Genomic DNA, 26270 nt, shown 5'->3' with positions numbered 1-26270 from the left:
TCGCTGCCATCTTAGATCCCCCGCAAATGGAGTTTAATGCGGACAAGTGTGAGGTGATTCACTTTGGTCAGAGTAACCGGAATGCAAAGTAATGGTAAGATTCTTGGTAGAGTAGATGAGCAGAGAGATCTCGGTGTCCAGATACACAGATCCTTGAAAGTTGCCACCCAGGTTGACAGGGTTGTTAAGAAGGCATACAGTGTTTTAGCTTTTATTAATAGAGGGATCGAGTTCCAGAACCATAAGGTTATGCTGCAGCTGTACAAAGCTCTGGTGCGGCCGCACTTGGAGTATTGTGTACAGTTCTGGTCACTGCATTATAAGAAGGATGTGGAAGCTTTGGAAAGGGTGCAGAGGAGATTTACTAGGATGTCGCCTGGTATGGAGGGAAGGTCTTACGAGGAAAGGCTGAGGGACTTGAGGCTGTTTTTGTTGGAGAGAAGAAGGTTGAGAGGTGACTTAATTGAGACATATAAGATAATCAGAGGGTTAGATAGAGTGGACAGGGAGAACCTTTTTCCATGAATGGTGACGGTGAGCATGAGGGGGCATAGCTTTAAATTGAGGGGTGATAGATATAGGACAGATGTCAGAGGTAGTTTCTTTCCTCAGAGAGTAGTAAGGGAATGGAGTGCTTTGCCTGCAACGGTAGTAAATTCGCCAACTTTAAGTACATTTAAGTCGTCATTGGACAAGCATATGGACGTACATGGAATATGTAGGTTAGATGGGCTTCAGATTAGTGTGAGAGGGTGGTGCAACATCGAGGGCCGAAGGGCCTGTACTGCGCTATAAAGTTCTATGTTCTAATACAACAAAACTTACACTAGCTCCTGTAAACTTCTGATATGTACATATATTACAGTCACAGGAACCTTAGTCTCTAGGTTCATAGAATCATCACAGTGTGGAAAACAGGCCCTTTGGTTCAACAAGTCCACACCGACCCTCCGAAGAGTAACCCACCCACACCCATTCCTCCTACCCTATATTTACCCCTGACATACACATGTTTGATTTCCTTGGGTCAGTGATGCCATTCTCTGTGGTGACATCATTTCATATGGTGATGTCATTTCCTGTTCTTTTTCTCAGGGGCCGGTAAATGGGATTCAAATCATTGTGTTGGTTGATAGAGTTCAGGTTGGAATGCTAGGAATACTCGTACATATTTCTGTTTGGTTTGTCCTAGGATGGATGTGTTGTCCCAGTCAAAGTGGTGTCCTTCCTCATCTATATGTAAGGATACTAGTGAGAGCGGGTCATGTCGTTTTGTGGCTAGTTGATATTCATGTATTCTGGTGGCTAGTTTTCTGCCTGTTTTTCCAATGTAGTGTTTGTTACAGTTCTTGCAAGCTATTTTGTAAATGACATTAGCTTTGCTTGTTGTCTGTGTAGGGTCTTCCAAGTTCATTAGTTGCTGTTTTAATGTGTTGGTGGGTTTATGGGTTACCATGATGCCAAGGGTTCTGAATAGTGTGGCAGTCATTTCTGAGATGTCTTTGATGTAGGGGAGAGTGGGTAAGGTTTCTGGATGTATTTTGTCTGCTTTTTTGGGTTTGTTGCTCAGAAATCGGGAGTGGACTGTGTTCATTGAGTACCTGTTCTTTTGGAATACACTGTACAGGTGATTTTCCTTTGCTCTGCGTAGTTCGTCTGTGCTGCAGTGTGTGGTCGCTCATTGAAATAATGTTCTAATGCAGTTTCGTTTGTGGATATTGGGATGATTGCTTCCGTAGTTCAATATTTGGTCAGTATGTTTCGTTTTCCTGTAGATGCTGGTTTGAAGGTCCCCATTGGCTGTTCGTTCTCCTGTGACATCTAGGAATGGCAGTTTGTTGTTGTTTTCCTCCTCTTTATTGAATTTTATTCCAGTAAGGGTTTTATTGATGGTCTTGAAGGTTTCCACTAATTTGTTTCGTTTAGTGATGACAAAGGTGTCATCCACGTAGCAGACCTAAAGTTTGGGTTGGATGGTTGGCAGAGCTGTTTGTTCAAGTCTCTGCATTACTGCCTTTGCTAAGAACCCTGATACCGGAAATCCCAAACAAAGACACGCACGAGGATTCCTAGAAGCAGGACATTTCAAATGGAAACTCTATCAACAAACACATTGACTTGGAGCCCATTTACCACCCCTGAGAAAAAGAACAGGAAATGACATCACCATAGGGAATGATGTCACCACAGGAAATAACATTGCCAACCCAAGGAAACTCAAACATATAAATAAAAAGCAGGCTACACCACCAGTGCTTCATTCGAAGGCTTACTGAAGATGTTACCTAGTATAGTGATGAAACATCTGAAAATGAACCTTCCAGCTCAGTAAGCAAACCTGCATCCAGAACTTCAACCTGAGCAACAAATCTTCTCAAAACCCGCTCTCTGTGGCTGTATTTACCCAAGGACTAAATGGAAAATGGTTTGGATGTAGAGGCTTCCTCTACTGCTGGGACTGAGTTGGGAGGTCATGTTGCAGCTGTACAGGACATCGGTTAGGCCACTGTTGGAATATTGAGTGCATTTCTGATCTCCTTACTATTGGAAAGATGTTGTGAACTTGAAAGGGTTCAGAAAAGATTTACAAGTTGCCAGGGTTGGAGGATTTGAGCTATAGGGAGAGGTTGAACAGGCTAGGGCTACTTTCCCTGGAGCATCGAGGCTGAGGGGTGAACTTATAGAAGTTTATAAAATCATGAAGGGCATGGCTAGGATAAATAGACAAAGTCTTTTCCCTGGGGTGGGAGAGTCCAGAACTTGAGAGCATTGGTTTAAGGTGAGGGGAAAAGATATAAATGAGACCTAAGGGGCAACGTTTTCATGGAGAGGCTGGTACGTGTATGGACTGAGCTGCCAGAGGAAGTGGTGGAGGCTGGTACAATAGCAATGTTTAAAAGAGATCTGGATGGGTATATGAATTTGAAGGGTTTGGAGGAATATGGGCCGGGTGCTGTCCGGTGGGACTAGATTGGGTTGGGATATCTGGTCGGCATGGACGGGTTGGACCGAAGGGTCTGTTTCCGTGTTGTACATCTCTATGACTCTATGGTACATTTGACATGCCTCCCATACAGTCACCAGTCATTGAATATCAGGCAAATTCACAGAATCATGTGCTGGCTGTCTGTACATTCAATACCCATGTGGCCTTGGTATAGCATGGTCATAATGTCCTGGTGTAATGATCTCTGTATTAGGACTTGTTTGCCCTTGAAAACAACTTGCTGTGATAAATCAAGTTAATCTCTGCATAGTCAAAGTGAACAAATCTTCTCAGGACTGTCTTTACTACTGTCAGGCCATCCCTGGATAACAGTCATTTGCAACTCTCGGAGTTGTTCAACTTTGGCATCTGCTATTTGCTACTGCTCACCCTGCTCTGGCCTAAGTGTAACAGATCTACTGAGAGAATGTCTTCAATTTCAACTCATTTAATTGTGTCACGCGTTTTCCCATTCCACCACAGTGGATGTGGTATGACTTCCATGAACTGTAACTACTGAGATCCATGCATGGTGGTTGTCCTGTCACTGCTGGATCATTGGTATCCACCAGGTTAAACCTTTCAGAAAACCATAAATAGCTTGTGCATTGGCGCTGCAGTTTGACTCCGCCAATGTACAAACTGGTCATCCATTGTATGTGTGAGATGGTCTCTCATACCATGAAGCACCACTTGCTGAGGTACATGTCTTTCCAGATATGTGGTCATAATTTATTGCATTAGTTCCTGTATTCATTTCAGAATTTAGGATGTTAATCTGCCTTTTCAGGACCTATGATGTTAATGGTCATTAACACAATAATCAGGTGCTGTCATCATGCTGTTTGACATTAATGATATGGAAAGCTTTTTCCTTTCAGGTTATTGAATTTACAGATCTCTACACACAAGAATTCATTTGAAAGCCATTAACACAAGTTAATGTTTAATGAGAGTTCCAAGTACCTGCCATTGAGAACTCGGACTCTTCTATAAGTTGCTGCTTACCAAGTTGTGGGCTTTGCCTCCAGCAGTGTCCTTGAATCTGATCTGTCAATGCTTATATTCGCTTATATTAATAACTTTAGAACTAGGCATGGGCAGAATGGAATTGAAAAACAGGCTTATTAAGTTCTTGATATACAGTCAGAGACACTTGAGTACCTGGGCTTTTTGTTTACAAACAGTAGCATGCTTCTTACCCAACACACCATCCTTCAAGTAGTCAAAATGGAGTCTGAGACATTTATACTTTCAGGTCACATGCTATGGTACAAAAATGATATCATGAGCATATTCTTTAAAGGTATTCTGCTAATTATCTGTAAGATAGAATGCAACATTAGCTATTTTTCTGTCAGCCAAATTTTTGCCGAGCAATTCAAAACTAATCCCATTGGCCTGTTTTCTCCTCATAGGCTTATATTTTCTTCTGATGCAAACTTTAATTGAATTATCCCTTACAATATGCAGGCGTGAAATCTCCTCCAGATTACTTTTATGCGGGATAGTAATCATAAGGGAATGACCTGTTAAAGGCCTCTAACTCATTATGGAAAAAAACTGAATCTGAATTCTACTCCAAAAATAACAGTAGTGCTCATTAAGGTCTGGCACAAACATATTCATCTCATTTAATTTAGGTCAGGACATTACAGCAAATATCTCTGCCCTGTTACCCTCTATTTGCGTCACATCCCTTCCTCACCATAACAGAGGTAGTAAAAGCAGCTGTAAGGTACCCTTGAGATGCATAACAGATTGAAGAGGTCATTTTGCATATTGTGACTAAAGGCTTGTGATCCTCTGCCTTCAATTACTTGCAATATATTTGTGGTTAGGAGGACACAGAAAGTCTGTAGAGAGGTATAGACAGGGTAATGGCTTGGGGAACAGCTTGGCAATGTGGAAAAATTTAGGTTATGCACTTTGGCAGGAAGGTAGAAAGGCTGGAAGTTATTTAAATAGAGAGAGACTGCAGAGCACTGCAGTACAAAGGTGTTTGGGGCATGCATGAATCACATAAAGCTAGCGTACAAGTTCAGTGGGTGAAGGGGGAGGTGAATGGAACGTTGGCCATTGTTTCAAAGGAAACGGATTGTGAAAATAGAGAGGTCTTGCTTAAACCATACAAAGCACTAATCAGGCCATAGCTAGAGTATTGTGAACAATCTTGGTCCCCTTGGAGAAAGGTCACTGGGTTGATATGGGGAGTAGGTTAGGCTTATACTCATTGGAGTCCAGAAGAATGAGAGAAGGCCTTATTAAAACATACAGCCTCTGCATGTCTCTGAACTTCTGGGAAATCAAGCAGCTCAAAGCAATTTTGAGTTCATACTGGATTTCTCCATATTTCTCTCATTTGTCTTGAGACTGCAACTGGCATAATCAATAGCTTTTCTAGCCTTGGATGTGTGACAGCCTTGCTCCTAGGCCAAGGAGACTAATATTGGATTCCAGTATGGAAGGAAGATGGAAATCTGGGTAGCTAAACTCAGGAGATGAGATAGGTCTGTACAAAATCAGAATCAGAATAGCCTTTGTTGCCACATGCACTCGAACGAGGGCAGTGAAAAATGTGTAATGTTGCCTTTCGGCACCATCTTAGATGTGGAGTACTTAGGTACAGAAAATTTTCAAGAGTTGTTAGAGTAAAAAAAAAGGGTTGCTACAGAGTAAAAAATAGATTAGCATGAAACAGTTGAAAAAGTTTAGAATGATAACATAGGTACATAGGTTCCTGTCCATGCCAACCCCAGAGCATGAGGCCACTATATGCCGGCCTCCATCCAGAACTTTGCTACACCGCGGGACTCAGCCTGTGCTCACTCTGTCACTGTGGGACCCGGCCCTTGCTCCCTCTGTCACTGCGGAACCCGGCCGGTGCTCATTCTGTCACTGCGCAACCTGGCCGGTGCTCACTCTGTCACCACAGGACCCGACCCGTGCTCACTCTGTCACTGCAGGACCCAGCTCGTGCTCACTCTGTCACCGCGGAACCCAGCAGGTGCTCACTCTGTCACAGCGGGACCCAGCCCGTGCTCACTCTGTCACCACGGGGCCCGGCCCGTGCTCACTCTGTCCCTGTAGGATCCACTTCCTCCAGAATCTCCTTTGAATCCTCTCACTTCCTCCAGACCAAAGGGGTAGCCATGGGCACCCGTATGGGCCCCAGCTATACCTGGCTCTTTGTCAGCTACACAGAATAGTCCATCTTTCGTAGTTACACAGGCACCACTCCTCACCTCTTCCTCCGCTACATCGATGACTGCATCGGCGCCACCTCATGCTCCCACGAGGAGGTTGAGCAATTCATCAACTTCACCAACACATTCCACCCAACCTCAAATTCATCTGGACCATCTCTGACACCTCCCTCCCCTTCCTGGACCTCTCCATCTCCATTAATGACGACCAACTTGACACTGACATTTTTTACAAACCCACTGACTCCCACAGCTACCTGGATTACACCTCTTCCCACCTGACCTCCTGCAAAAATGCCATCCCGTATTCCCAATTCCTCCGCCTCCACCGGATCTGCTCCCAGGAGGACCAGTTCCACCACAGAACACACCAGATGGCCTCCTTCTTTAGAGACCGCAATTTTAAACATTGTTAAATATCCCCACTTCTGACCTTATGATGGAGGGAAGGTCATTGTTAAAGCAGCTGAAGATGGTTGGGCCTGGGACACTACCCTGAGGAACTCCTGCAGAGGTGTCCTGGAGCTGAGCCAACATCCACAGCCATCTTCCTTTATATCTGATATGACCCAAAGAGCTGAGAGATTTTCCCCTGATTCCTATTGAATCTGGTTTTGTTTAGGCTTCTTGGAGCCATACTCAGTCCAATGTGGCCTTGATGTCAGGGACAGCCAACTCAGCTTTAGAGTTCAGCTCTTTTATCCATGTTCAGGCTATAATGAAGCTGACAAAGTCATACTGGACTCAACATTAACTCTAGGTGATGGTGAGGACTGCAGATGCTGGAGATTAGAGTCAAGATTAGAGTGGTGCTGGAAAAGCACAGCAGGTCAGGCAGCATCCAAGGAGCAGGAAAATCAACATTTCAGGCATTCCTGAGCCTGATGAAGGGCTCCTCCCCAAAATGTCAATTTTCCTGGATGACTCTCAACTGCCCTCTGGGCAATTAGGAATGGGAGTTCCAACCTTCCAGCTCAGCACTGTCCTCATGACCTGTCCTACCTGCCAATCTCCCTTCCCACCTATCCACTCCACCCTCCTCTCTGACCTATCACCTCCATCCCCACCCCCATTCACCTATTGTACTCTTTACTATCTTCTCCACAGCCCCACCCCTCTCATTTATCTCTCCACTCTGGAGGCTCGGTGCCCCTATTTCTGATGAAGGGCTTTTGCCCGAAACGTCGATTTTCCTGTTCCTCGGATGCTGCCTGGTCTGCTGTGCTTTTTCAGCACCACGCTGATCTAAAACTTTAGGATCCGCCCATGCTCGCTCTGTCACTGCAGGACCCAGCCCGTGCTCACTCTGTCACCGTGGGATCCAGCCCATGCTCGCTCTGTCACCGTGGGAAACGGCTTGTGCTCACTCTGTCCCTGTAGGACCCGGCCTGCGCTCACTCTGTCACCGCAGGACCCAGCCCGTGCTCACTCTGTCACCGTGGGACCCCCCCCGTGCTCACTGTCACTGGGGAACCCGGCCTGTACTCACTCTGTCACCATGGGACCTGCTCCGTCCTCACTCTGTCACCGCGGGACCTGCCCGCGGGACCTGGCCCATGCTCACTCTGTCACTGCAGGACCCGGTCCCGTGCTCACTGTCACCGCGGGACCGGCCCTTACTCACTCTGTCACCGCAGGACCCGACCTGTGCTCACTCTGTCCCTGTAGGACCCGCCCCGTGCTCACTCTGTCACCGTGGGACCTGGCCCGTGCTCACTCTATCACCATGGGACCCGGCCTGTGCTCACTCTGTCACCGCGGGACCTGGACCGTGCTCACTCTATCACCTTGGGACCCGGCCCGTGCTCACTCTGTCACGATGGGACTGGCCCATGCTCACTCTGTCACTGCGGGACCCGGCCTGTGCTCACTCTGTCACCGGGGGAGCCGATCCGTGCTCACTCTGTCCCTGTAGGACCCGCCCCCGTGCTCACTCTGTCACCGCGGGACCTGGGCCGTGCTCACTCTATCACCATGGGACCTGGCCCGTGCTTACTCTGTCACCATGGGACTGGCCAATGCTCGCTCTGTCACCGCGGGACCCGGCCTGTGCTCACTGTCACTGGGGGAGCCGACCCGTGCTCACTCTGTCCCTGTAGGACCCAGCCCGTGCTCACTTTGTCCCTGTAGGACCCACTCTGTGCTCACTGTCACTGGGGGACCCGGCCTCTGCTCACTCTGTCCCTTTAGGACCCAGCCCGTGCTCACTTTGTCCATGTAGGACCCACTCCGTGCTCACTGTCACTGGGGGACCCGGCCTGTGCTCACTCTGTCCCTGTAGGACCCGGCCTGTGCTCACTCTGTCACCGCGGGACCCAGCCCGTGCTCACTCAGTCCCTGTAGGACCCGGCCTGTGCTCACTCTGTCACCGTGGGACCCGTTCCCTTGCTCACTCTGTCACTGCGGGACCCGGTCCCGTGCTCACTGTCACCGCGGGACTGGCCCTTGCTCACTCTGTCACCGTGGGACCCGGCCTGTGCTCACTGTCACCGTGGGACCCAGCCTGTGCTCACTCTGTCACCGGGGGACCCAGCCTGTGCTCACTCTGTCACCGGGGAACCCAGCCCATGCTAACTCTGTCACTGTAGGACCCGGTCCACGCTAACTCTGTCACCACAGGACCCGGCCTGTGCTCACTCTGTCCCTGTCGGATCCGGCCTCTGCTCACTCTGTCACCGCAGGACAGGCCCTTGCTCCTCTGTCACCGGGGGACCCGGCCCATGCTCACTGTCGCCGGGGGACCTGGCCCATGCTCACTCTGTCACCAGGGGAACCGGCCCGTGCTCACTGTCACCGGACGACCCGGCCCGTGCTCACTGTCACCGGGGGACCCGGCCCGTGCTCACTCATTCACCTCGGGACCCGGCCCGTGCTCGCTCTGTCACCGTGGGATCCGGCCCGTGCTCACTCTTTCACTGTGGGATCTGGCCTGTGCTCACTCTGTCACCGTGGGACTCAGCCTGTGCTCACTCTGTCACCAGGGGACCTGGCCTGTGCTCACTCTGTCACCGTGGGACCCGGCCTGTGCTCACACTGTCACTGCGGGACCTGGCCTGTGCTCACTCTGTCACCATGGGACCCGGCCCATGTTCACTCTGTCATCGCGGGACCCGGCCCGTGCTCACTGTCACCACGGGACCCGGCCTGTGCTCACTCTGTCACCGGGGGACCTGGCCTGTGCTCACTCTGTCACCGTGGGACCTGGCCTGTGCTCACTCTGTCACTGTGGGACCCGGCCCGTGCTCACTGTCACCACGGGACCCGGCCTGTGCTCACTCTGTCACCGGGGGACCTGGCCTGTGCTCACTCTGTCTCCACGGGACCTGGCCCGCGTTCACTCTGTCACCGCGGGACCCGGCCCGTGCTCACTCTGTCACCACGGGACCCGGCCTGTGCTCACTCTGTCACCGGGGGACCCGGCCCGTGCTCACTGTCACCACGGGAGCCGGCCTGTGCTCACTCTGTCACCGCAGAGCTTTGCCCATGTATACCTATTCACTGCGCCACCCGGCCCCTACTTACTCTGCTTCTCGGCTCCACTCCCACGTAGTTTGGGAGGTGGGGTAAGAAATGAATACGAAGCTGAAACAAAAGAGAAGTGACTGGCAAGCAGAGGAGCTCCTACTGGAGCATCCTTCCCTGCTGCCTTCTTTGACTTCTCCCTCATCCCGTAAAGCCTCCACATTCTGGGACGCAACACCATGAACTATTTCACCTCGAATGTACTTTTCTACTAGCTGTTCCAGCATTCCCTGATATCCTCAGCAAAGCATGGAATGAGACAACCAACTGTGCAAAACCTTGCACAAGCCTCCTACAGTAACTGACTAAACCAGGAAAACCACACAGATCCCTCCCAACTCAGGCTGGCAACCCTGTACCCCATGGATTTTTTCATCATCAGGAGCAATGCCTTCCTGGCTAATGAAGTGCCCAATGTTCTGTAGTTTTATCCAGAAAAGTTAGCACATCTTTGAGTCGTAGAGTCATAGAGATGTGCAGCATGGAAACAGACGCTTCGGTCCAACCTGTCCATGCCGACCAGATATCCCAACCCAATCTAGTCCCACCTGCCAGCACCCGGCCCATATCCTTCCAAACCCTTCCATTCATATACCCATCCAACTGCCTCTTAAATGTTGCAATTATACCAGCCTCCACCACATCCTCTGGCAGCCCATTCCATACACATACCACTCTCTGTGTTCAAGTTAACTTGCGACAAGTGAGCCATGACATGTGTCTAGTCTTTCATGATCTCCTGGAATGCCAGGCTGAAGATGAGTTTACTGTCCAGGTACACAAGGACAGACTGGAACCTTTATTCATTCACTCAAATGAAAGTGGCAGGGGCATTACCCAAGCAGCATTCATGTGTATTTGTAACGTCCCACAGTGTCCATTTAGAATGTTATTTTTTCAACGTATTATTCTGCAATTGGTAACTGGTTATAACTGTGGCCAAATTGAGACTGCAGAGATACTTTGCACCTCTGAGAATTTGCAATGCTTCTCAATCCTAGGGAGAGGGTAAGCATCCTTATGAGTCTTTGCATTGAGTGCTGGGTAATTGACGCACACCCTCAGTTTTCTTCCTCACAAGGAGTAAGGAGGAGGCATAGCTCCTTGATAATTCTCAGATGATGCCTCATTTCAAAGTTCTCTGCAAGTAGTTCCAGAATTCCTCTTTACTGGATGGGTCATCTTTGGTCACAGTCCTATGATTTACCAGGTCATAAAATCTGATCACATCATCATCTTTACTGAACGTCATCCTGGACTTGCTGAGAGTAGAAACAAGCTGCCTTCTTTGGTTCTCCTCCAACTTGCAATGTTCAACTTTGAAATGTGAGTAGTGATGTTTCGAGGTAAAAACAATGACTGCAGATGCTGGAAACCAGATTCTGGATCAGTGGTGCTGGAAGAGCACAGCAATTCAGGCAGCATCCGAGGACAGGCAAAATCGACGTTTCGGGCAAAAGCCCTTCATCAGGAATAAAGGCAGAGAGCCTGAAGCGTGGAGAGATAAGCTAGAGGAGGGTGGGGGTGGGAGAGAGTGGCATAGAGTACAATAGGTCAGTGGGGAAGGAGATGAAGGTGATAGGTCAGGGAGGAGAGGGTGGAGTGGATAGGTGGAAAAGGAGCTGGGCAGGTCGGACAAGTCCGGACAGGTCAGGGGATCGAGTTTCTGGAGGTTAGAAGCTAGGATGAGGTGGGGGAAGGGGAAATGAGGAAACTGTTAAAATCCACATTGATGCCCTGGGGTTGAAGTGTTCCGAGGCGGAAGATGAGGCGTTCTTCCTCCAGGCGTCTGGTGGTGAGGGAGCGGCGGTGGAGGAGTGATGTTTCGTCCAGTCAGTCAACACTCCACAATACTGGTAGATTTAAGGACACCAATGGGCTTTCTTGGTTGGAGGTAAATATTTGTATTACTGACATTGGCAATCTACAAGGGTGCCCTGCCCTTTCCTCCACAGTGAGAAGACTGGCTCCCAGAGTTACATCAAATGGGAGCTCTGCCACATGTGGCATGTCATACTGATGTCAACCATTATGTGACGATTGGCATGAACCTTCAGGAACAGTGATGGTTTGGGGAGGTAAACATTCAGCTCACTTCCCTACTACTCAAAAATTTCTCAGGTCTTGTACAAACTGAGCCCTATCTTCTGATGTTGCTTCCAAGGACACCAGGATATCTCTTAATATGTTCAACCCTTAATACATATTCTCAACTTCCTGACTTCCGCAATAGTATCATAAGATCGTAAGACCATAAGAAATAGAAATGGGAATAGGCCAGTTGGCTGCTCAGCCTGACAATTGAATCATGGTTGCTCTGATATTCCTCAGATCGTCTTTCCTGCCCTTTGCCTGTAACCCCTGATTCATCTACTGATTAAGAATTTCCTATCTCAGCCTTAAATATACGCAAGAACTCTGCGCTCATAGCTCTCTGTGCCAAGACTTTCAACCCTCTGAGAGAAGAAATTCTTCCTCATCTCACCTGTAAATTGATGCCTCTTAATTCTGAGACTATGCGTACTGGACCTTGACTCTCTCATGAGGGGAAACATCCTCTCAGCATTTACCCTGTCAAGCCCCTTAATTAAAGAATGGTGTACATTTCAATGAGATCACCTCTCATTCTTCTAAATACCAATAAGTATAGACTCAATCTGTTTAGGACTTTGCTCATAAGACAACCCCTCCATCCCAGGGATCATACTAAACAGCCTCCTCTGAATTGTCATAGAGTCATAGCAATGTACAGCACAGAAACAGACCCTTTGATCCAACTCATCCATGCTGACCAGATATCCTAAATTAATCTAGTCCCATTTGCCAGCATTTAACCCAAATCCCCCTAAAACTTTCCTATTCATATGTCCATCCAGATTTTTAAAAAAATGTTATAATTGCACCAGCCTCCACCATTTCTTCTGGAAGCTCATTCCATACACACATCACCCTCTGCATGAAAACGTTGTCCTTTAGGTCCCTTTTATATCTTTCCCCTCTCACCCTAAACCTATGCCCTCTAGTTTTGGACACATAGGTAAAAGACCTTCTCTATTTTCCCTATCCATGCCCCTCATGATTTTATAAACCTCTGTAAGGTCACCCCTCAGCCTCTAACACTCCAGGGAAAATAACCCCAGCCTTTTCAGCCTCTCTCTATATCTCAAGCCCTCCAACCCTGACAACACCCTTGTTGATATTTTCTGAACCCATCCGAGTTTCACAATATCTTTCATATAGCAGGGAGACCACAACTGAATGCAGTATTTCAAAAGTGACTTAACCAATGTCCTGTACAATTGCAAAGTAATCTCCCAACTCCTATACTCAATGCACTGACCAATAAAGCCAAGCATACCAAACACCTTCTTCACTATCCTATCTACATGGGATTCCATTTTCAAGGAACTATGAACCTGCACTCCAAGGTCTCTTTGTTCAGCAACACTCCCTGGAACCTTACCATTAAGTGTATGAGTCCTGCCCTGATTTGCCTTTGTAAAATCTAGCATCTCACATTTATGTAAATTGAACTCCATCTGCCACTCCCCGGCCCATTGACCCATCTGATCAAGATTCCATTGTACTCTGAGGTAACTTTTTTGCTGTTCACTACACCTCCAATTTTGGTGTCATCCGCAAACCTACTAACCATACCTCCTATGTTCACATCCAAATCATTTATATAAATTATGAAAAGCAGTGATCCTTGTGGCACACCGCTGGTCACAGGCCGAAAAGCAACCCTCCACCACCACCCTCTGTCTTCTACCTTTAAGTCAGTAAATTGTCTTCAATTAAATGATACCTTTTCTTAAATGAAGGAACAAAACTGTTCTCAGTACTCCAGATGTGGTCTCATCAGCACATAGACTAGTTGCATTAAGAAAGATTTCGCCTACTCTTTATTCCAACCCCGTAGAGATAACGACCCATGTACCATTAGCCTTTCTGCTTACCTGCTGCACATTGTGTGCTAGCTTTCTGTGCTTCATACATACACAGGTATGCCCAAGGCCCTTTTGCGTTGCAGCTTTCTGCAGTTTTTTTGCATTTAACTAATGCTGTTCTTTTGTTCTCCCTTCCAAAAGGAACAGCTTCACATTTTCACACATTTATTCTCAATTCGCCAATTTACTTAACTATCAATATCTCTTTGCAAACAGTTTGTATTCCTCTTATAACCTGCCTTTCCACATGTTTTCATATCATCTGCAAACTTGGCTACAGTACATTTCCTCCCTTCCCACTAAGTTAGGTGATAAACAGTTGTGGTCCTAGTACTGATCCCAGTGAAACCCCATTGGTTACAGGTTGCCAATCTGAAAAAGGACCCCTTCTCCCCACTTGCTGTTTCCTGCACTTAGCCAATTCTCTATCTATGCCAATATACTATCTCTAGCACCATGGGCTCTTATCTTATGACTTAATCTTTTGTGAAATACTTGTCGAATGCCTTTTTAAAGCTTAAATATGACACATCTATTGATTCCCCACGATCCACCATGGTTGAGACTGCCTTGAAAAACTCTAATGAATTAGTCAGATATGATTTCCTGTTCAGGAAACCATGCTGACTTTGTTTGGTTAGATTAGATTTTAGATTACATTACAGTGAGGAAACAGGCCCTTCGGCCCAACAAATCCACACCGACCCGCCGAAGCGCAACCCACCCATACCCCTACATTTAGTCCTTACCTAACACTACGGACAATTTAGCATGGCCAATTCACCTGACTTGCACATCTTTGGACTGTGGGAGGAAACCAGAGCACCCGGAGGAAACCCACGCAGACACGGGGAGAACGTGCAAACTCCTGAGGCGGGAATTGAACCCGGGTCTCTGGCGCTGTGAGGCAGCAGTGCTAACCACTTTGCCACCTGTGGGAAGAATGTTTCCAATTTTTTCAAAATATTCTGCTATTACTTCCTTAATAATTGATCGCAGTACATTTCCAACAAATAGATATTAGGATAATCAACCTATAGAAAAACACTATTGGCCTTTTCCTTCAGATCACGAAAAATCTAGAAATTCGAAGATATGAAAGATGTAATTGAGGACAAGTAGGGAGAACTCAATAAAGCTATGGTAAGACATGTCCAACCCTTGCAAAGTAAAGGATGCGAGAAGAGAAGTTGATCTGCTAACACTGGTCAGCAAGATCCTCACAGATTGATGGCTGACACCTTCACTTCAATGTCAATTAAGCACAAGGCTTCCATCTTGCCAAATTTCAAACTCACTGGAGGGCAACATCTTATCGCTCTACATAATACTGTGCCTCATCATTAAAGAAACTCCTGCCAACTCTCAGCAGCAGAGCCAACAGTCTTAATGTCTGACAAGAAACGAAAGCCATTGCTATCGATCTTTGTGGCACACCGCTGGTCACAGGCCTCCAGTCCGAAAAGCAACCCTCCACCACCACCCTCTGTCTCTATGGTGGGTCTCTATGCCTGACAGCAGTGGTGGTTATTGTTGTTACAATGCCCAACCCAGTCGCAATTCCAACATTTCTTTGAAGCATTCCTTGGGTGTAACTTAATTGGAGATTGATCAATAACGGCTGGATTTGAAATGTAAAACAGGAAGTGCTGGAGAAATACAGCAGGCCAGGCAACCTCATTGGAGAGAGAAAAACAGTGCAGTAATGTCATAATGACTGGAATGGCAGAGATTAACCAGTTGGTACTTTGAACGTGCAATTTCAGAAATGCATTTTTCCTCAGGGACAATCAAAGAAAAGCTTCTGCATGCAGCTGGGAATAGAGCGCAGTTCCTCATGAAAGTTCAGGTGGCATAGTGAAGAATGTGGCTTATGTCAGCATTTCACTTACCTGCTGCAAAGCTCCTCTCTCTTTCACTCTCTCTCCCCTTTGGAGTAAGTTAAGTGATGGTCCAGGATTCCATGCTACAATTCCTATTTTAGTTATCATCCTGGAATGATTGAATCATCCTTCCAGAAGGTCACAAATTGCATCCAGGTTGTGATCAATTCCACCACAACCTCATTACTCTGACTTCTATTTCTAACTGGATATATTTCAATCTCTACTTATTAGAACATGTTACTCTATTATCTTTATAGTCATTCTTAGGAGGGGTTGTTTTCTTGGTGAGGAACAACAGGGACTGTTGGATTCTAGGCTGTTGGTAAGTTTATCTGTTATTAAACATTTTTCTATTTCCCGGGCAAGCCTTAGGATGAGGTCAACACAGAACCAGGGTAATATGATTATTAACGGAAAATAAAAAAAATTCATAGCAATTATTTTGAAGTAAATAGCTAGAAATTTATATAATTGCATGCATTATCTCAAGTGCCAAAGCTCAATTGAATTATAAATTTGCAACAGAATGTCTGCTTCATTGATGTTTAGACAGATGGTTGCCACATTGTGCATGTTACAGACAGATTGATCTCCTTTTCTATTTGCTTTGTTTCATTGTTTGGTTTTCTCACATAGAGTTCAGTCCCTGTGGAAATAACTCTAACAAAGAGACCAAGATCATTCCTATAACATGAAATAAATATCCTGACACGCTCAACTTCCGAGAATGTGGTTGAATCAAAGAGTAGTCTCATTGATGACCAGTCTCAGTAACCACCACTTCGATGACACACAGTCTGTTAACAAGAGGTCCTTTGCTCGTCTACATTTGCGGAATTTCTGTAAAGCCCCTGGCAAGGACGCACAGACTTTTTGGACATTCTGAAACTTAAAACAAAAATATGTAGGTTAGAAAACAGACATCGAGCAATGATACTACTTCTGAGTGTATAAGGCAGAAATGCATCTTGGAGATATTAGCAGATGAGCACCAGATGCAGTCAAATAACATTTCCCCAGGTTTACGATTTTAATGTGGCGTTAACACCTCAGACAGAGGAATGTCTGATGAGTATGTTCCCTGTTGATCTGCTAAGACTGGTAATTTCTGGGTTTACATTACTGAAAAGATGAATGTTACCTTTAGATATTTTCATATTGCAGTGATGCATTTCACTATGGTTGGACTCCAGTTACTTTGTTTTGGAATTAACATGAATTAGTTTTTTCTTTTAGTTTCCTGCGAATCCAGACAGTCATTAGCAAGCCCAATGGAATGCCCATACTGAGCATTTTATGGCTGCAATGGATCATCTGATAATGGTATGAATGTCAGATTTGGAGATTCCAGCAGAGATGTACTGAATTGCAGAAATAAAACAGAGAGAATCAGAAGATAAACAAATAGTAAGAACTTAGGTTTCCTCCCACAGTCCAAAGTTGTGCAGGTTATGTGAATTGGCCATGCTAAATTGCCCATAGTGTTAGGTGCATTAGTTAGAAGGGAATGGGTCTGGCTGGGTTTCTCTTCGGAGGGTTGGTGTGGACTGGTTGGGCCGAAAGGCATGTTTCCACATTGTAGGGAATCTAATCTAATCTAAAGAGTGGATGACCCAGCCCCTTGAAGCTTTTAAATTCGATCATGGCGAACCTATATCTTAGCTACAGTTATTTGCCGAAGTTCACACTTTTCAATACAGTCTTGGGATGTGATCATCACTGACAAGGCCAACAGTTATTGCCCAACCCTAACTGCCCTGGAGAAGGTGGTGGTGAGCTGCCTTCTTAAACTGCTGCCTGCCATGATGTGAGCTGCCTTCTTAAACTGCTGCCTGCCACAGTGTTGTTAGAAAGTGATTTCCAGGATTTTGACCCAGCCACACAGTAAATGAGTACGTCTAAAATGGCATGAAAACTTCAAGGCTCTGATCTTTAGTTCAATTGGGCTTTGGGCAATTTGGCAAGAAAGTGAGTTAGAAACTCACCTGCCACCCCATAATTGAGGCCCAGGCTGTTTTAACTTTTGAGGCTCATTTAATTCCTTCTTAGCTGCTTTCCATTAGAAATGGATGAAAAATTAACTGAAGTAGCAGAAAAGTATTGGGCCAGAGGCTGTCCAATGGCATCAAGAAGTTATAAAGACGATAGGATTGACGGAGGAGCCTGCATCAGGAAACAAGCTAGAGTTTGGAAGGTTTATGTTTTCCTGCAGGGACCTAAGGGTTACCATGGTCTCAAAGGGCATCATGAAATGTGAAATGCCTCTTCTAGTCCCAACTCCTCTTCCTCCTGTTTACATCTGGCTAGTAAGCCTCAAATTCTTCTTCATTTCAATCACCTATGGGAGTGGGACTTGGGTTGGGTTACAGCAAAGGGCTAGTGGTGCTAGAATGCCCATATGCTGAAGCTTTAATTGGAAGACACATGGTCAGTGAGAAATTCATGTCTGGCTAGGAGCAACTCTCCAACAATTGATAATTGTGTGGCCCTGGTGGTGTTAAGAAAGGAAATTGCAAGGTGCAGAATTTTTCCTGGATTAGAAGGGGAAGGATTTCTCCTGTCTGACTTATGACCAATGAAGCTTCAAGCCCAGTTTCTTTGGTGAAAACCCTGATAAGCCCCTAGTGGCATAGGCATGCACCAAAGCTATTCAAACACTGGGAGACTTTCAACAACAAAGCAATCTTTGATGGTTTCAGGAGTTTATAAACATATTTCAGCTTTCAAACTCCCCAGTTTTTGCGACCTCCATATTAGGCTGAAAAGAATGAAGACATTTCTATATTTGAGGTGGTTCCACAGATATATATATAATGCCATTCTTTGTAAAGATTGATATGATTTAGCTATGACACTGCTCCACCAGCATTACTTTTTCACATTCATTTAGCTTCCATTAATCTAACCTGACCATAGTTACATTTAGAATTTTCCTCATAATTTAAGAAGGATATTGTGGGGCTTACCAGCACCGTTTGTTGCAGTACCTGGAAATACATTAACGATGCTTTTTGGTGTGTTTATTTTTATCTCATTACTGAATTAATTGCTTTCAGCATATGCACAGAGACTCTCTCAAGTACCTCTTGGACATTGTTGCATGATATCAGATGATGGTAGAATGTATTGTGGTTGAAGACTTTTGGCTGACTGATTCAAGAGATGATGATCTACACTGATCTTTATTGTTCTAATTTGGATTTTATCTTTTTCAAGTTTAAGATTGCCACAGTACCAAATCAGGGCATGAGCTAGAAAGTATTCAGTTGCTTGCCCAAGGCACATACTTCATGTGTCAGACAGAACAGGAAACCAGTAGAGGTTCCAATAAAATCAAATGGTTTACACCAAGTTGGGTGTGACTGGATTGCTATATACCTTAAAATCTATTTCAATGCCAGAATAAAGACTATTTGTTCCAAATTAGAAGTAGTTGGTGAACTATTTTAACACTAGTTCAAACAGTTTCACAGTTGTTATGCTTCCAAAGAAACAGTCACTAATACCTCTGGAATTGCCGTTCTTCAAATATCCTCAATGAATCAATTACTTCATTTTATCTTACAAGTACCAACATTGAACTGCCAACTTATCAGGGTTACTTAGTCAGAGAGAGTTGTCATTGAAGAATTCCTACAGGCATTGGTGGTTTCCATGATGTCAACCAAGTTTTCCCATGGGTGCATAGTCATTCTCAGCTGCTTTCTCCTTACTTGGACTGGGTTGTTGGCTCTCCTGCTTGACTGTCTTCTGCACTAAGAGGCCAGAAATATTTCTTACTCCCTTGTCAATAGCATCATTGTATTCATGTTCAAGGAGTAGAAAATCATCCACCATAACCAGGTTGTGAAGCAGAGAATATGTTTCAATAATCCCGCAGATTCTGACTCAACGTTATTGCTGTGCTTACCTGAATTTATCCAGGTAACTAAAATGGGATTTCAGGATGTCTTAACTTGATCGGTTCCACCTAGCTTCAATAGCAGTCTCACTGGAATTGGTCAAAAGTGAAAGAGCTCTGGTCACCAAATACCTGGCTTGACAGATGATTTGGATCATGAGGGCTGAGATAATGGATTGCTGCAATCTGGCGAAGTCAAAGCATCACCAGGGTACCTGGTGAATATGTGTTGTAATATATGATTAAGACTGCACACTATCTAAAGTTGATGGAATTAAATAGTAGGGGTTGTTCGCAGTTAGTTTTGGATGGTCCCTTCATCTGTGGAAAACCCTCCAGCCTATAAGAACTCGATAACTCTTTCTCTTTACTTCACTAGAAAGAGTATAAATTATGAGGCCCTCTTGAAGTGACATTGTTACTGCAGTGGTGAATGACTGACCATTTAGTAAGGTACAGAACACATATGTTATCTGGAAGGATCCAAATGTAAAGAAGTTTAAGATAGCTGACCTGAACTCTAACAGATAGTGTAGTTCAAGTGAAAATAGCATTTAATATTTTGGCATTGTTGGTATATTTCTCTAAATTCCTGAAATACAAACATTTAGAGGAATTGAAGTAAGGCTATCTCAGTTTCCACTGGTGAATATCTATAAGTAGGGAAGAGATTTTTATGATGTCCGAATCTAAGACTTGTTAATCTAGCTTTTTTATATACTCAGGCAACTGTCTGTGTGGAGTTTGCACATTCTCCCCATGTCTGCGTGGGTTTCGTCCAGGTGCTCCAGTTTCCTCCCACAATCCTAAGATGTGCAGGTTAGTGTTCAAGGATGTGTAGGTTATATGTATGATCAGGAATAAATGTATAGTAGTAGGATAGGGGAATGGGGCTGGGTGGGTTACTTTTCAGAAGGTTGATGTGGACTTATTGGACCAAATGGCCTGTTTCCACACTGTAGGGAGTCTATGCTAGTACCACAAAAATAAAGGCCATTTATGGGTGTCACAGTGGCACAGTGGTTAGCACTGCTCCCTCACAGTGCCAGAGACCTGGGTTCAATTCCCGCCTCAGGCAATTGTCTGTGTAGACTTTGCACGTTCTCCCTGTGCCTGCGTGGGTTTCCTCTGGGTGCTCTGATTTCCTCCCTAAAATGTGCAGGTTAGCTGAATTGGCCATGGTAAATTGCCCATAGTGTTAGGTGTAGGGGAATGGGTCTGGGTGGGTTGCTCTTCGGGGGGTGGTGTGGATTTGTTGGGCCGAAGAGCCTGTTTGCACACTGTAAGTAATCTAATCTAAAGAGCCAAGCACTTTGAGCAGATCTAGGTAGAAGTTGCTATACAAGCATCAACATTTTAATGATCTCAGGGCCTCCTACTATTGGCACACTAACAGTGGTATTTACTATTTGGGGGAATAGAGAGAGTGATTGAAACACGTACTTTTAATCCTACTTACATTGGATGGTGAACGCTTTCACCGGACATTAAAGGAAGCCTTTTGGAGACGAGAGGCAGGTGTAGTTTTTGCGTTGGCTCAAACAACTCATCTTGCTTTCTCACTGCACTAAATCTACCCCAAAAAATAAGGGGAAATTCCCTCTAATCCACCCTATATCTTGCAATACTTACACAATCTATTGGTTAGCATGATAGGGTGAAACATTCTTCCTTTTTTAACATATTTATTAGCTGTTAATATTTGGAATGTAGATCTGCCAACAATTTAAGATTTTTTATCCTTGCATGACTCTTGGTACAGTTGTTCTAGAAACCCAAATATAAAACATCTTCTTTTCTCTGTTTTTCTTACATTTCTTTAGCTTGGTGACTTGTTAGAAAAAAATCTCATTTAAAATGAATGACACCAAGAATGTATTCACAATGAAACCTTACTGAGTTTCTGTGTTATATATGAACTGAAGGAGAAAACCTGAAGAAATATGTTTACTATCTAAGAATGCAGAAATGCCTTACTGTCTGGGTTTATCTATCACACTGTGAAATCAGATGGCTTTTATGATTAATAAGTCTGAGATGAAATGACACAGCAGGTTTATGTTAGAAAATACCTCTTGTTAAAGCATTGATGACCCTTTGTACCTGAGAAAAAGTAGCTTGAATCCAACAAAAGCATTACTACAATCCATATTGGATGGCATGCATTTATGCTGCTGTAATATTTTAAAAGAATATCTGTATATTAGGTAATTCCTGCATCAGAACTTTTGTCTGGGCATACATAATATTACACAAGGTCATTTAAGGGTCTGAGTGCACACAGTTAGCAGACAAAGCTCTTTTATAGAATCCTCAAATCATAAAGTGGGCCAACATCAACCTAAATGATTAGTGTGAAACAAAGCTAGATGGACAGTTCAGAGAAGCTTGAATACACTGGAAAAAGCACAAAAAGGAATTTCAAAATAATTGCAGAGGAGGAGGTGCTGTATACCTTTAAAGGCATAAAAGTGGATAAATCCCCAGGACCTGATCAGGTGGGGTGGCACAGTGGCTCAGTGGTTAACACTGCTGCCTCACAGCACCAGGATCCTAGGTTTGATCCCAGCCTCGGGCGACTGTCTGTGTGGAGTTTGCACATTCTCCCAAATTGCCCATAGTGTTAGGTGCATTAGTCAGAGGGAAATGGGTCTGGGTGGGTAACTCTTCGGAGGGTCGGTGTGGACTGGTTGGGCTGGGGCTGTTTTCCCTGGAGTGTCAGAGGCTGAGGGGTGACCTTATAGAGGTTTATAAAATCATGAAGGGCATGGATAGGATAAACATACAAGGTTTTTTCCCTGGGGTGGGGAAGTCCAGAACATTGGTTTAGGGCGAGAGGGGAAAGATATAAAAGGAACCGAAGGGGCAACTTTTTCACACAAACATTTAAGAGGCATCTGGATGGGCCTATGAATAGGAAGGGTTTAGAGGGATATGGGCCAAGTGCTGACAATTGGAGTTAGATTAGGTTAGGATATCTGGTCAGCATGGATGAGTTGGACCAAAAGGTCTGTTTTCTTGCTGTACATCGCTACGACTTTATGACTGTAATTGAATACCTCACTGACTTAAATTAACCGGACAACCAAAGGCAAAATTTTAAACAAGATAATAGTTCTTGATGAATGAAGGGAAATGAAAAGACTAGTTTTAGTTCAACATCACAGTGCGCATTATTGAATGGAGATCGCTCTGCAATAGTTTGCTATATCTAGCTGTTTGAAGTTAACTTTGAGTTTTGCAATGTACAAACACGACTTGCTTGCTGAAAAGGCACTTGTTTCCAGTCTTCAGTGTGGGATGACAAAGTGGAAAAAAACATCACCTCATTCCTCAACTTTTATCTCTTTCAATCCTTTTAGAAAAATATAGAGATCATTTGAAGACTTTGCCAATTTTCTGTCTGTAGTCCTGCATGGTTATGCAGGGCCAGCATGCTCACTTCCTATCCCACTGAAATGCTGCAGCAGCATATATTACTGTTGTTCAACATCTGCATTTCCCAAAAAAAGCCAAGCGCTCCCTGCTCCTCCTAACAGTGTAAAATGATTCTCTTCAGCTGTGTCTTCTGCCTCAATAAGTGTTAATACCCAACCTCAATAACTTATTTCTCTGGGATGTGTATTGCTGCTCTGTGTTTGCACACGTTGATAGAAACACAATTGTTGTTGAACAGAAACCCTTGACTTATTCCTAATAAAACAGATTCAGTCTGAAATTAGTAAAGAGAAAGAGATTATGTCTGTACCTCACACAATGTGAGTGTTTTAACACATGTGAAAACTGTGAAATGAGCCATTGGTTACAAAGCAAAATAAAATAAATGGTGAACAGTAAATGCAATGAATGTGAAAACAAAACACAATTGTTTGACGGATTCTTGTGACACAGTGGTAGTGTCCCTACTTCTGAGACAGGAGGTCTGTGTTCAAGTCCCACCTACTTCAGAAGTGTGACATAACATGTCTGAGCAGGATGATTTGAAAAAAGAAGCAGAATTGTTATGAAGTGCTGCCTTGTTCTTGGCCACAGGCTATACGGGAAGGTCAGATATTGAGGCTTCAAATAATACAGGAAGAAAATTTGTTGGAATATTGACCTCAAGGCATACTTTCAAACAAAGTTTGCATTGCAAATTGCTGTGTGTCTTTTTTTTAAATGTAATATTCTAAATCCAGTGAGCTAGACAAGATATAAGAGGACTATGGTACCAGTCTTGAGTTTTGACAGGCCCTCAATTTCAATTGCACCATATTCACACCATATCCTTATGGATAAGAACGTTTTGAATGATCATCACCTCTCTCTGAGTCAAAAATCTTCCAAAAATCTATCAGTTAAGGGATTGTGCATCAGCTAGCAAAGTTGTGCTGTCATGCTTTTACTGATTTCAGCTCTTCTGAGATGTCAGTATCCTAATGATTTCAACAGTACAAGCAGTGCCTGATCATACATTTTAACGTAAAAGTAGGACAACGTACACCAAAGACACTAAATGGGATAACACATTTAAAGGCAACAGTCCAACTAAACTGTGCACTTATTTCTAATGTCCGCAGTCATTCTGATGGTCTTGGCTCAGTGGCAGGGAAGCTGAACTCAGTAGAATTGGAAAACGCTGAATGTCATCATAACTAACAAGTAAAAGAAAGGGGATGGATCTTTGAACCATCTGCCTTTTTAAATGGAATTTAGGGGTCCTTGGCTGTTATAATTCAATACTTGAGATCTTCTGTATGAAGCCTAAGAATTCTGGCAGATTTAAAAATGGTGGGTGGAATCTTAAAAGGGTCCTAGTGATATGAGCTAAGGCAAACATTTATGACAGAATCAGGTGAGAAGTCCTTAGGCCTATCTTACTGTTGGGAACAACTCGCTGCATCTTCTATGCACCTACCTAGTTTTGAGTGGATGTAGCAGTGAGTTACCAATTCAGGAGATTATTATTTGTCAAATGTCTTATTAACTCCACAAAAAGACTCATTAATAGTCAGCTTCCTATCTCATCAAATATGTCAAGCAAATTAGACATTGAGAATTCTCGACATGGAGATCAGTGCAGTTACCCATGACTTCAACTCACCAGTAGATGTAAGGAACCTCCATTCTGCTCAGCGTGAAGCTGAATCTCAGGGCACAACGGTGGCCACTAACTGCACAGACCACAGATCCACTGACATTGACATCCAAAATTTGCCAATCCCCACACAATCCTCACGCCATTTCTCTGATGAACTTTGCAAGCATTTGGCAAGTACAGACCTGCATTGCCAGTGACGTCAGCAACTAGCATATGTTGTGATGTGAATAGAAATTAAAAGATCCCAAACTATTTTTTAACAAAGCATGTACATTTTTATGGTGGCTGGTTATTCATTGTCTCATTGACTGTAGCTGGTCTTACTTGCATGTCCAGCCATTTTACTCTATCAAAACTCATTTATCACACTTGAAGAATTTCATCACTTCAAAAATAATCAAGTTATGGTCATTTGGAAACAAAGATCTTGTGAGATACATTGTCCATTAGAAGAGTTAAATGCAACTTCAGGTGATAAATTTCATAGATTTCTAGATTTTATCTTGAGAAGTGTAGAAGATAAAAGAAATAATGCTGTGTAAATATCAATCCTTAGCCAGAGTAGGGAACTTTGCCTCAGCGGTATTTTGGGGATTTCTGGTGGCTGCTGGCCACAGACTAGTATCCCAGCTTAGCAAGGAGCAATACTTTGTTAGTAGCTATTAAAGTGACCATGTGTTGAATTAACATGTCATTAGGTTGCTTTGAATGAAATCAATCGATTCACCCTGCACCATTGTATTAAGATCCACTGCTTAGGTAAGTATCTAAATTTATTAGCTTCACAAAAGAATCCTCTGAGCAGGGAGAGCATGTCATTAACATTTATAGATTTTTTTAATCAACTAGGGTGGCATGGTGGCACAGTGGTTAGCACTGCTGCCTCACAGCACCAGGGTCCCAGGTTCAATTCCAGCGTGGGCAACTGTCTGTGTGGAGTATGCACACTCTCCCTGTGTCTGTGTGGGTTTCCTCCGGGCGCTCTGGTTTCCTCCCACAATCCAAAGATGTGCAGGTCAGGGCCATGCTAAATTGCCCATAGTGTTAGGTGCATTAGTCAGAGGGAAATGGGTCTGGGTGGGTTACTCTTCGAAAGACTAGTTGGGCTGAAGGGCCTGTTTCCATACTATAAGACCATAAGACATAGGAGCGGAAGTAAGGCCATTCGGCCCATCGATGGGCATTTCAACTCCACTTACCCGCATTCTCCCCGTAGCCCTTAATTCCTTGTGACATCAAGAATTTATCAATTTCTGCCTTGAAGACATTTAGCGTCCCAGCTTCCACTGCACTCTGCGGCCCACCACTCTCTGGCTGAAGAAATGTCTCCGCATTTCTGTTCTGAATTTACCCCCTCTAATTCTAAGGCTGTGTCCACGGGTCCTAGTCTCCTCCCCTAATGGAAACAATTTCCTAGCGTCCACCCTCTCCAAGCCATGTATTATCTTGTAAGTTTCTATTAGATCTCCCCTTAATCTTCTAAACTCCAATGAATACAATCCCAGGATCCTCAACCGTTCCTCATATGTTAGACCTACCATTCCAGGGATCATCAGTGTGAATCTCCGCTGGACACGCTCCAGTGCCAGTACGTCCATCCTGAGGTGTGGGGACCAAAACTGGACACAGTACTCCAAATGAGGCCTAACCAGAGCTTTATAAAGTCTCAGTAGCACAACAGTGCTTTTATATTCCAACCCCCTTGAGATAATTGACAACATTGCATTCGCATTCTTAAT

General features: G+C 44.5%; 1 long non-coding RNA gene across 1 annotated transcript in view; it reads right to left on the bottom strand.

Moving 5' to 3' along the window:
- Positions 1 to 16115: 16115 nt before the first annotated feature.
- Positions 16116 to 26270, bottom strand: part of LOC122555568 — a 75650-nt gene continuing 65495 nt past the window's right edge. Inside the window, exon 5 of the long non-coding RNA XR_006313305.1 lies at positions 16116 to 16438. This is a non-coding gene — a long non-coding RNA (uncharacterized LOC122555568). The remainder of the gene's footprint in view (positions 16439 to 26270) is intronic.

This window comes from Chiloscyllium plagiosum, chromosome 12, assembly GCF_004010195.1.
Source record: "Chiloscyllium plagiosum isolate BGI_BamShark_2017 chromosome 12, ASM401019v2, whole genome shotgun sequence".
Classification (NCBI taxonomy): Eukaryota; Metazoa; Chordata; class Chondrichthyes; order Orectolobiformes; family Hemiscylliidae; genus Chiloscyllium; species Chiloscyllium plagiosum.
Note: the sequence above shows the minus strand (reverse complement) of the source record. Positions and strands in the feature narration are given on the sequence as shown.